The following is an 11,609-nucleotide window of genomic DNA, read 5'->3' as shown; positions in this document are numbered from 1 at the left end:
CAGTCACCACCCCCACTGCCGTTTACTCGTCCCCTGTGTCCTCTCCCACTGTGTCTGTCACCCCCTCTTCCAAGACACACAAACGCAGGCAGCCACTCACCCAACAGCCAACCACCTCACGACAGCCTGCAGCCCATGCACCTTCACCCAAGGACAGCACACCTGACTCTCCTACAACCACCTCCTCTTCCTCCACTCCCATAACCACTGCACCTACCGTCTACCTTGGTCCTAAAAAGTTTTACCTCTCCAATCTTGACCTCTTTCCCTCACCTGACCCACCCCCTCCATCTGCTAAGAGTCCCAAGAGCACCTCAGCCACCACCAGCCCGGTTTCACGTGTCAGCGTAGTCCATGGATTTTGGAGTCCCCCCTTTGCCAGCAGTGAGACATCGGTCAGCAGCAACGGGACAGCCAGCCCCCCCCTGGAAAGAGGACCCGGAAAGTGAGGGGCCGCCGCGGGAGGAGTGCCACGGCTGCCCCCAAGGACCAAAGTTCGGACACTTCACCTACCACAACATCCAGGGGAGGCAAGGCCCAGAGAGCCACAGCGAAGGAGGGCAAGGGCAGCAGGGCGGAGAAGTCAGGCAGCAGGAGCGCGGACCAGGAGGGCCCCACAAGCCCCATCCCGGGTGTGAGGGAGGACACCCAAGGGCCCAGGACACCGTCACCGAAGGGTCCAGCAACTGCACGGTCGGAGGGCGACTGAGCAGGGAGTCCTGCCCAGGTCTGACTCCCTGGAATAACAGGACAAACACCGCTGAAGAGGGCCCCGCCGTGCAGGAAGGCACCGCTGAAGAGGGACCCGCCGTCCAGAAAGGCACCGCTGAAGAGGGCCCCGCGTGCAGGAAGACATCGCTGAACAGGGCCCGCCGTCCAGAAAGGCACCGCTGAAGAGGGCCCCGCCGTGCAGGAAGACACCGCTGAAGAGGGACCCGCAGTCCAGAAAGGCACCGCTGAAGAGGGCCCCGTCGTGCAGGAAGGCACCGCTGACGAGGGACCCGCCGTCCAGAAAGGCACCGCTGAAGAGGGACCCGCCGTCCAGAAAGGCACAGCTGAAGAGGGCCCCGCCAAGACAGGCCCCGCTGCGCTGGGCCCTTTCTGTCAAGCACTGCTCCGCTGGGCCCTTCATCTCAAGCACCGCTCCGCTGGGCCCCGCCGTCTCAAGCACTGCTCCGCTGGGCCCTTCATCTCAGGCACCGCTCCGCTGGGCCCTTCATCTCAAGCACCACTCCGCTGGGCCCTTCCTGTCAAACACCGCTCCGCTGGGCCCTTCATCTCAAGCACCGCTCCGCTGGGCCCTTCCTGTCAAGCACCGCTCCGCTGGGCCCCGCCGTCTCAAGCACCACTCCGCTGGGCCCTTCATCTCAAGCACCGCTCCGCTGGGCCCTTCCTGTCAAGCACCGCTCCGCTGGGCCCCGCCGTCTCAAGCACCGCTCCGCTGGGCCCTTCATCTCAGGCACCGCTCCACTGGCCCCTTCATCTCAAGCACCGCTCCGCTGGGCCCTTCCTGTCAAGCACCGCTCCGCTGGGCCCTTCATCTCAAGCACCGCTCCGCTGGGCCCTTCCTGTCAAGCACCGCTCCGCTGGGTCCCACCGTCTCAAGCACCGCTCCGCTGGGCCCTTTATCTCAAGCACCGCTCCGCTGGGCCGTTCCTGTCAAGCACCGCTTCGCTGGGCCCCGCCGTCTCAAGCACTTCTCCGCTGGGCCCTTCATCTCAAGCACCGCTCCGCTGGGCCCTTCCTGTCAAGCACCGCTCCGCTGGGCCCCGCCGTCTCAAGAACCGATCCGCTGGGCCCTTCATCTCAGGCACCGCTCCGCTGGGCCCTTCATCTCAGGCGGCGCTCCGCTGGGCCCTTCATCTCAAGCACCGCTCTGCTGGGCCCTTCCTGTCAAGCACCGCTCCGCTGGGCCCCGCCGTCTCAAGCACCGTTCCGCTGGGCCCTTCATCTCAGGCACCGCTCAGTTGGGCCCTTCATCTCAAGCACCGCTCCGCTGGGCCCCGCCGTCTCAAGCACCGCTCCGCTGGGCCCTTCCTGTCAAGCACCGCTCCGCTGGGCCCCGCCGTCTCAAACACCGCTCCGCTGGGCCCTTCATCTCAGGCACCGCTCCGCTGGGCCCTTCCTGTCAAGCACCGCTCCGCTGGGCCCCGCCGTCTCAAGCACCGCTCCGCTGGGCCCTTCATCTCAGGCACCGCTCCGCTGGGCCCTTCATCTCAAGCACCGCTCCGCTGGGCCCTTCCTGTCAAGCACCGCTCCGCTGGGCCCCGCCGTCTCAAGCAACGCTCTGCTGGGCCCTTCATCTCAGGCACCGCTCTGCTGGGCCCTTCATCTCAGGCACCGCTCCGCTGGGCCCTTCATCTCAAGCACCGCTCCGCTGGGCCCTTCATCTCAAGCACCGCTCCGCTGGGCCCTTCCTGTCAAGCACCGCTCCGCTGGGCCCTTCCTGTCAAGAACCGATCCGCTGGGCCCTTCATCTCAGGCACCGCTCCGCTGGGCCCTTCATCTCAAGCACCGCTCCGCTGGGCCCTTCCTGTCAAGCACCGCTCCGCTGGGCCCTTCATCTCAGGCACCGCTCAGTTGGGCCCTTCATCTCAAGCACCGCTCCGCTGGGCCCCGCCGTCTCAAGCACCGCTCCGCTGGGCCCTTCCTGACAAGCACCGCTCCGCTGGGCCCCGCCGTCTCAAGCACCGCTCCGCTGGGCCCTTCCTGTCAAGCACCGCTCCGCTGTGCCCCGCCGTCTCATGCACCGCTCCGCTGGGCCCTTCATCTCAGGCACCGCTCCGCTGGGCCCTTCATCTCAAGCACCGCTCTGCTGGGCCCCGCCGTCTCAAGCAACGCTCCGCTGGGCCCTTCATCTCAGGCACCGCTCCGCTGGGCCCTTCATCTCAGGCACCGCTCCGCTGGGCCCTTCATCTCAAGCACCGCTCCGCTGGGCCCTTCCTGTCAAGCACCGCTACGCTGGGCCCTTCCTGTCAAGCACCGCTCCGCTGGGCCCTTCATCTCAAGCACCGCTCCGCTGGGCCCTTCCTGTCAAGCACCTCTCCGCTGGGCCCCGCCGTCTCAAGCACCGCTCCGCTGGGCCCTTCATCTCAAGCACCGCTCCGCTGGGTCCCGCCGTCTCAAGCACCGCTCCGGTGGGCCCTTCATCTGAAGCACCGCTCCACTGGGCCCTTCATCTCAGGCACCGCTCCGCTGGGCACTTCCTGTCAAGCACCGCTCCGCTGGGCCCTTCCTGTCAAACACCGCTCCGCTGGGTCCCGCCGTCTCAAGCACCGCTGGCCCAATGACTGTGCCGGTTCTGTGTCGTGCTAATGTTCACGCTGCACTCGGCCCACCCTGCCTCCTCCATTGCCTGTGGAGACTGTTATCCACTTGATGGACTGTGACTTTGCACTCCCCAGGGTATGACAGTGGGCAAGCCACCCACTGTAGAGACTTGAGAGACTGATGCTTTGCACTCCCCAGGATTGAACAGTGGGCATGGTGGCCCCTTCTTGGATCTGGCGTCGTGGACTCATGTGGCTGTGGTGCCCCCCCTTCCCTTCCCCCTGAGGTGCCTGTAGTTTTGTCATCTGATGCCCCTGCAGTGTTCTCTCCAACAGACTCAGGTCTCCTGTGTGGGCTTTGCCCATGTGTTGATACACTTTGGCCCACGGACATTTGCAATTTCTGTGACTGTGCGGGACTTTCTGCCTCTATTTCTCGGTCACGCAATGTTTACATTTGAATTTTTTTTCCATCATTTTCCTATTTTACCATGTCTTCCATGAACCTATTTTGTACATAAATGTTGTTTCTCACTTGAATCATATCTTTTTGTTATTCCGGGGGGTTTGGGTGGGGTCACTTTGACTTGGTGCTCTGCATTGGTGTGTAGATAGTTGGGGGGTGAGTGTGATGCGTATGTGTGTGGCCGTAACCCTTCCTCCTCCCCCCCTCCCCTGTGTCGTAGGTGCGGTACTCACCGTTGTCGTCTGCGCCGGAGTTCGTACTCGTGGTAGATGAGCAGGTAGACGAGAGCGGGTAGGATGTGTAATTCGGGCTCCATGCTGTCCTCCGTCCTCGGGGAGTGTATAGAGGTGAGCGTTTTCCCGTTCGTAGTCTGTTTCTGCCGTGTTTTTATCGGCGGGGATCCCGCCCCGGATAAGGTGGCGGATTGGTGAGTTGTGATAGGGTGGGCGGTACATTGTCTGCCGCCTGCCTGTTGGCGGTGACCGCCGCGCTGTTTGTCTGTCCCGCCGTGGCGGTCGGAGTGGTAAAGTGGCGGGCTCTGTTGGCGGTTCCCGCCAGGGTCAGAATTCCATTTTTTGAACCGCCAGCCTGTTGGCGGGTTGGCCGCCGCTTTATCACCGACCGCCAGGGTCAGAATGACCCCCTATGTCATTATCCTTAGCTATTTTACTCAAATACCTAATTATAGGAACAAACGAAAACACAACATCATGGCTCGAGTAGAAGTATTGAACGGGAACACGGGGTAAGAGACTCTGCCTGTTGCCTGGGGTGGGACTCAATCCCCCAGGCCTCCCTGAACGTGCATACAAAAGGCGCCGAGTTTTACAGTGGCGTGGGATGTGCCGGAAGAGACTCTGCCTGTTGCTTGGCGTGGGACTCCATCCCCCAGGCTTCCCTGAACGTGCATATAAAAGGTGCCTAGTTTTACCGTGGCGCGGGATGCGCCGAAAGAGACTCTGCCTGTTGCCTGGGGTGGGACTCCATCCCCCAGGCTTCTCTGAACGCACATACAAAAGGCACCTAGGTTTACCGTGGCGCGGGACGTGCCTGAAGAAACTCTGCCTGTTGCCTGTTGTCTGGGGAGGGACTCCATCCCCCAGGCTTCCCTGAACGCGCATACAAAAGACGCCTAGTTTTACCACGGCGCAGGACGTCTGCCTGTTGCCTGTTGCTTGGGGTAGAACTCCATCCCCTCCGGCTTCCCTGAATGCGCATACAAAAGGTGCCTAGTTTTACCACGACGCGGGACGCGGCGGAAGAAACTCTGCCTGTTGCCTGTTGCCTGTTGCCTGTTGCCTGTTGTCTGGGGAGGGACTCCATCCCCCAGGCTTCCCTGAACGTGCATACAAAAGGCGCCTAGTTTTACCACGGCGCAGGACGTGCCGGTAGAGACTCTGCCTGTTGCCTGGGGTGGGACTCCATACCTCAGGCTTCCCTGTATGTGCATATAAAAGGCACCTAGTTTTACTACAGTGTGCGATGCGCCGGAAGAGACCCTGCCTGGTGCCTGTTGCCTGGGGTGGGACTTCATCCCCCAGGCTTCCCTGAACATGCATGCAAAAGGCACTTAGTTTTACCGTGGCGCGGGACGCGTGCAGGAAGCGCCCGGGCGAAGACCGGGCCAAGACGGGCCCCTCTTCGCCCATCATCGTCCAAAGAGCCCAGGCTGGGCACGCCATTTTTGGGGGTCCCTTAGGTTATATTGCTAGATTATCTACTATTGAATATTACGATAGGGAAACGCAAAGCTGTGGACATTCCTGCTCAGCCAAATCACATTAAAAAATCAAAAAAACGGCCAAACAACCAAGCGAGCTCTTCAACACACATAAGGAAAAATCCTCTAGATGAAATGGACATTTTGATCGAGGAGGTGGAGGTAATTTTGAAAAGTAATCCTAACTCATTACTGTCCACTAAAAACAGCATATCGGAGATAAAAGTCCCAGAAATATTTAAAAAGAAGTTGCAATTAGTTAAACCCCGGGCTGAGATTGTGTTGAATCAGGCATCACAAGTTTCTAGGACAAATTCCTCGCTCTTGCTGACTCCAATACTTGGCAGTGACTTGGGCATTGATCCTTGTATGAGTAGTGTTTCCTCTGCGGGGAAGGAGGTCCTCCGTCAACCATTACGCCCAGTATTATGGTGAATCCTAATATCTTGTGTACAAATTGGTTTGGCCCATTGGTGGAGGAAGAGGAAGACATTCTGCCTATGTTTCAGTTGGAAATTGTATTGAGGACAAAGTTTTAACCAATCACCCTAATGACATTGACATTAATAGACTGCAACCATGCCGTGAGTGAACTGATTTGGCCACTGTTCTTAGGAGGGTGGACAAAGGCAAGGGGTTGTTGCTTTTATTGATGGATACCCAAAGGGGGGACAGGCACAGAAACTCGAGTGTCAATGTCAGAGGCTCGATGAGGGTTCAAATGGGGGCAATTGTACTATCCTGCCTGATTTAAGGTTGAGAGCAGGTACCTCCATTCTGGGGTCTGATATCACCCTCCCCCCAACAAACTTGTCTACTCCTATTGTAGAGGGATCCCAGCTTACACCTGCAACTGCAAGGCGGAAGCACAGTACAACTCCCAGGTACGGGAACTCTTTGGGGTCACAAAAGGCCTGTTAAAGCCCAGTTGGTTGATCCTGTTAAGGGCTTTCGGGGGGATGGTGGTAATCAGGCCCCTGTTGAAGTTGTAAGTTCCCATATACATTCTGTAGGAGGCTGGCCTGGCTTACAGTGGGTACCTTGTGGTACTTACACCCTGTGCCAGGTCCAGTTATCCCTTATTAGTAGAATAGAGGTGTTTCTAGCAGCTTATGCTGATAGAAGGTAGCTATGGCAAAGCAGCTTAGGCTGAACTAGGAGACATGCAAAGCTCCTACTATACCACTTATATCATATAGCACAATATCATAAGAAAACACAATACTCAGAGTTACTAAAAACAAAGATACTTTATTTTAGTGACAATATGCCAAAATATCTCAGAGAATACCCTCACGTAGGAGGTAAGTAATATACACAAGTTATATGTACTCAAACCCAAAACAGGTAAGTAACAGTAAGAAAAGTAGTGCAAACAATGTAGGATCACAATAGCATGCAATAAGTAAACATAGGTCTAGCGGCAACACAAACCATATACTCCAAAAGTGGAATGTGAATCACAAATGGACCCCAGACCTATGGGAGATTGTAGAGGGTCGCTGAGACTGTGAGAAAACAGTAAGGGTGTCCAAAATACCCCACCCCAAGACCCTAAAAAGTAGGAATAAAGTTACCCTGCTACCCCAGAAAGACACAATAGTTGTGATAGGGGATTCTGCAAGAACCACAAGCACCAGCAAAACACTGAAGATGGATTCCTGGACCTGAGGACCTGTAAAGGAAGGGGACCAAGTTTAAGAGTTGCAATAGTGTCCAGGGGTGGCAGGAGCCCAGGGAACCCCGGATGAAGGTGCAATAGGGCTGCCTCCGGGTGGAAGAAGCCAAAGTTTCTGCAACAACGAAAAGGGCTAGGAACTTCTCCTTTGGATGGAAGATGTCCCACGGCGTGCTGGATGTTGCAGAAGTGTTTTCCGGCAGAAATACCGCAAACAAGCCTTGCTAGCTGCAAGGGTCATATGGAGGTTTTTGGGTGCTACTTGGAGGAGGAGACAAGGGGGGCGCTCGGCAACTTAGAGAGTTCCCGCAGAAGCAGGCAGCACCCGCAGAAGTACGGAACAGGCACTTCGAAGATCTGTGAACTCAGAGTCACAAAAGGAGGGTCCCACAACGTCAGAGTCCAACTCAGCGGGTTGAGCACTGCAGTACGGAGTGCTGGGGACCCAGGCTAGGCTGTGCACAAAGGAATCCTTGGAGAAGTGCACAGAAGCAGGAGCAGCTGCAAATCACAAAGTTCACAGGTTTCCTGTTTGGCGTGTGGAGGCAAGGACTTACCTCCACCGAATTTGGACAGAAGGGCCACTGGACTGTGGGAGACACTTGGACCCAGCTCCTGTGTTCCAGGGACCATGCTCATCAGGATGAGAAGGGACCCAGAGGACCGGTGATGCAGTCTTTTGGTGCCTGCATTAGCAGGGGGAAGATTCCGTTGACCCACGGGAGATTTCTTCTTGGCTTCCAGTGCAGGGTGAAGGCAGACAACCCTCAGAGGAAGCACCACCAGGAAACCGTTGAGAAAGCCGGCAGGATGAGGTGCTACAATGTTGCTGGTAGTCGTCTTGCTACTTTGTTGCGGTTTTCCAAGCGTCCTGGAGGAGTCAGCGGTCGATCCTTGGCAGAAGTCAAAGAGGGAAGTGCAGAGGAATTCTGGTGAGCTCTTGCATTCGTTATCTGAGGAATAGCCCAGAGGAGAGACCCTAAATAGCCAGAAAAGTAGGTTTGGCTACCAAGAAAGGAGGTTTGGCTACCAAGAGAGGTAACCACCTATCAGTAGGGGTCACTGAGGTCACCTGCTGGCACTGGCCACTCAGAGCAGTCCAGTGTGCCCCCAACACCTCTGAATCCAAGATGGCAGAGGTCTGGGACACACTGGAGGCGCTCTGGGCACCTCCCCTGGGAGGTACTGGTCAGGGGAGTGGTCACTCCCCTTTCCTTTGTCCAGTTTCGCGCCAAAGCAGGGCTGGGGGATCCCTGAACCAGTGTAGACTGGCTTATGCAGAGATGGGCACCATCTGTGCCCATCAATGCATTTCCAGAGGCTGGGGGAGGCTACTCCTCCCCAGCCCTTCACACCTATTTCCAAAGGGAGAGGGTGTAACACCCTTTCTCAGAGGAAATCCTTTGTTCTGCCTTCCTGGAGCTGGGCTGCCCAGACCCCAGGAGGGCAGAATCCTGTCTGAGGGGTTGGCAGAAGCAGCAGCTGCAGTGGAAACCCCGAAAAGGCAGTTTGCCAGTACCCGGGTTCTGCGCTAGAGACCAGGGGGATCATGGAATTGTCCCCCCAATACCAGAATGGTATTGGGTGACAATTCCATGATCTTAGACGTGTTACATGGCCATGTTCGGAGTTACCATTGTGACGCTACACATAGGTAGTGACCTATGAATAGTGCTCATGTGTAATGGTGTCCCCGCACTCACAAAGTTCGGGGAATTTACCCTGAACAATGTGGGAGCACCTTGGCTGGTGCCAGGATGCCCACACACTAAGTAACTTGGCACCTAACCTTCACCAAGTGAGGGTTAGACATGTAGGTGACTTATAAGTTACTTATGTGCAGTGAAACATGGCTGTGAAATAATGTGGACGTTATTTCACTCAGGCTGCAGTGGCAGTCCTGTGTAAGAATTGTCTGAGCTCCCTATGGGTGGCAGAAGAAATGCTGCAGCCCATAGGGATCTCCTGGAACCCCAATACCCTGGGTACCTAAGTACCAGATACAAGGGAATTATATGAGTGTACCAGTGTGCCAATGAGAATTGGTAAAATTAGTCACTAGCCTGTAGTGACAATTTTAGAAAGCAGAGAGAGCATAAACACTGAGGTTCTGGTTAGCAGAGCCTCAGTGATACAGTTAGGCACCACACAGGGAACACATACAGGCCGCAAACCTATGAGCTCTGGGGTCCTGGCTAGCAGGATCCCAGTGACACATATCAAACACACTGACAACATAGGGTTTTCAATATGAGCACTGGGCCCTGGCTAGCAGGATCCCAGGAGACAGTAAAAACATCCTGACATATACTCACAAACAGGCCAAAAGTGGGGGTAACAAGGCTAGAAAGAGGCTACCTTCCTACACATTCTATGAAGGCCCCTAGGTTCTCCACTGATGTGGCAGCTCAAGATAGTACCAAACGGCCAGTTCACATGGAACAGGGTCACCAGATGAGGAGTAAAGGTGGTACCTTCTATGTGGTTGAGCTGCCTAAATTACCCTCTGGTGTATTGGAAACCCATGATTCCTTGATAAATAAGGCTACATGGCTATGGGTTCAGCGCAATTGTCTTTCAGTCATTTGTGCTGATATCCTTGAGGTGAGAAGACATAGTCAACATGGTTCAAACTTTGACTTTATTTCTATTTGTTTTTCAGATAGGTTTCTGGTGGATAAGCTTAAGGATTTTGAATTACCTACTAGCTATCGCAGGGATTTGAGTAAGGTGGACATTAAACTTGTATTACGTGCACCTGCTGCTGGTCCATCCTTATCCCTAGATGACTCAGTTTTATCCAAAAGGGTTCTTTAGCCCCAGTAGCAAAATCTTCTTATACACCATCAGTAATTGATTGACTATATAATGACCCACATTTAACAGTGCCCCTGGAGATTAGACTGGGAGTACTCGACAAGGATACACATTGCTGGAAGTCTTGGTGCCCTGAGTCCAGATATGAGGCAATTCATTCGGAATCATCTATCATGTCATGGAATCTAGCAGGTCTTAACAGGAAGTTGAGTGACCCATAATGGGTCACCTATATTAATAATCAGTAAATTTGTCTTTTTCAGGAGACCTGGGCTGAGGACCAAATATACATAGACGGGTTCTTATCATATTGTACTGAGGCTCAACCAGCGGAGAGAGGGTTAGGTCGTGCAAAAGGGGGCCTAATGGTATTGCTAAATAAGAGATTACAGTGCGCCCATTCTGTGCTAAAAATCGATTCACCTGATTTAATGGAAGTACAACTCACCTTTGATCAAGATTTTAGGATTATTTTAAGTAATGTTTATGCTTGATCTGTCCCACGGGAAACAGAGTCTCAGACCTTAGTGCAGTTGTCTGAATTCCTGGATACCTTACACCCTCTGACAAGCCTAGTGATAGCTGGAGATAAGAACTTAGAAGACAAAGTTTGGGGTATTCCACAATTAATGGATAAACAACTGTGTACTCGTTCTTGTGTTGCCTCCCAGTTGATATCTTCATGTCTTAAAAATGGTCTCAGGGCGTGCAATGGCCGAACTCCTTCTGGTCTGGGGATTACATTGACATTTAAACAAGGTTTGTCCACCAGTGTAATCAAATATATCTTAGTGGATGTCAGGCTATGGCCTCTCCTAAAAAATATGAAGGTGGACCGAAGTTATAAGAGTGATCATAATCCCTTGCTTCTTACTATGTATAGTAATATATTCAGGAGATCATAGAATGGTTACCGTACTGTGGTTCCAACACCATTGCAGAATAATAGTTCCATTTGGGTCTGTTGGCCCAAAGTGCTGTCCAATCCCTCCTTGATAAAAGGGATTTATCAGCTGTTTGTTGATGTAATGGCAGTATATGAGAAGTATCAAATTAACGAAATACCTATCCTTAGTATTCACAGAGATTTATTGAAGAAACTTCAGACTTTTTTTCATAAAAAGTCCAGTATTAAATATCCTGATTTTAGTTCTAAAACCAATGTGTGGTTTAATAAGGACTGCTCAGAAGCACAATTAGCACTAAAAACAACTATTGTGACACGTTCTCAGGGGGCAATTCAATCAGCTAGATACACCTATAATAAGACCGTAATGCAAGCCAAGAAAAGCTGGGAAGATTCAGTTTGGGGTAGTCTGCTTCATGCAATCAAAACCAATGACAACATGACTTTTGGGATTTGGCAATTTCTCTGCTAGTCTCTCAGAATGGTCTGCTTCTGGGAAAGCCCTCCTCTGACTAGGCTCTCCGGCTGCTTCAGTTGTGATAGGTTTACCAATACTCTCCTGGAGGTCTCCACCCTCGTCTCTCATAGGAGTGACTGAACTGTCCTCATTGAGCTCAGATCCTGTCTCAGTTCCGCTTTGTTCTCCTTCCGGCTCTGAGACTTGTCTCCCTTTTGTTGGTACTCTCAACAACGCTTCTTCATGATCCAGTGGACATGCCACTTTCTTCGTGGGACTTGCTTGAATCCAGTTC

The sequence above is a fragment of the Pleurodeles waltl genome, unplaced genomic scaffold (assembly GCF_031143425.1).
Source record: "Pleurodeles waltl isolate 20211129_DDA unplaced genomic scaffold, aPleWal1.hap1.20221129 scaffold_74, whole genome shotgun sequence".
Taxonomy (NCBI): domain Eukaryota; kingdom Metazoa; phylum Chordata; class Amphibia; order Caudata; family Salamandridae; genus Pleurodeles; species Pleurodeles waltl.
This window is presented reverse-complemented; position numbering follows the sequence as displayed.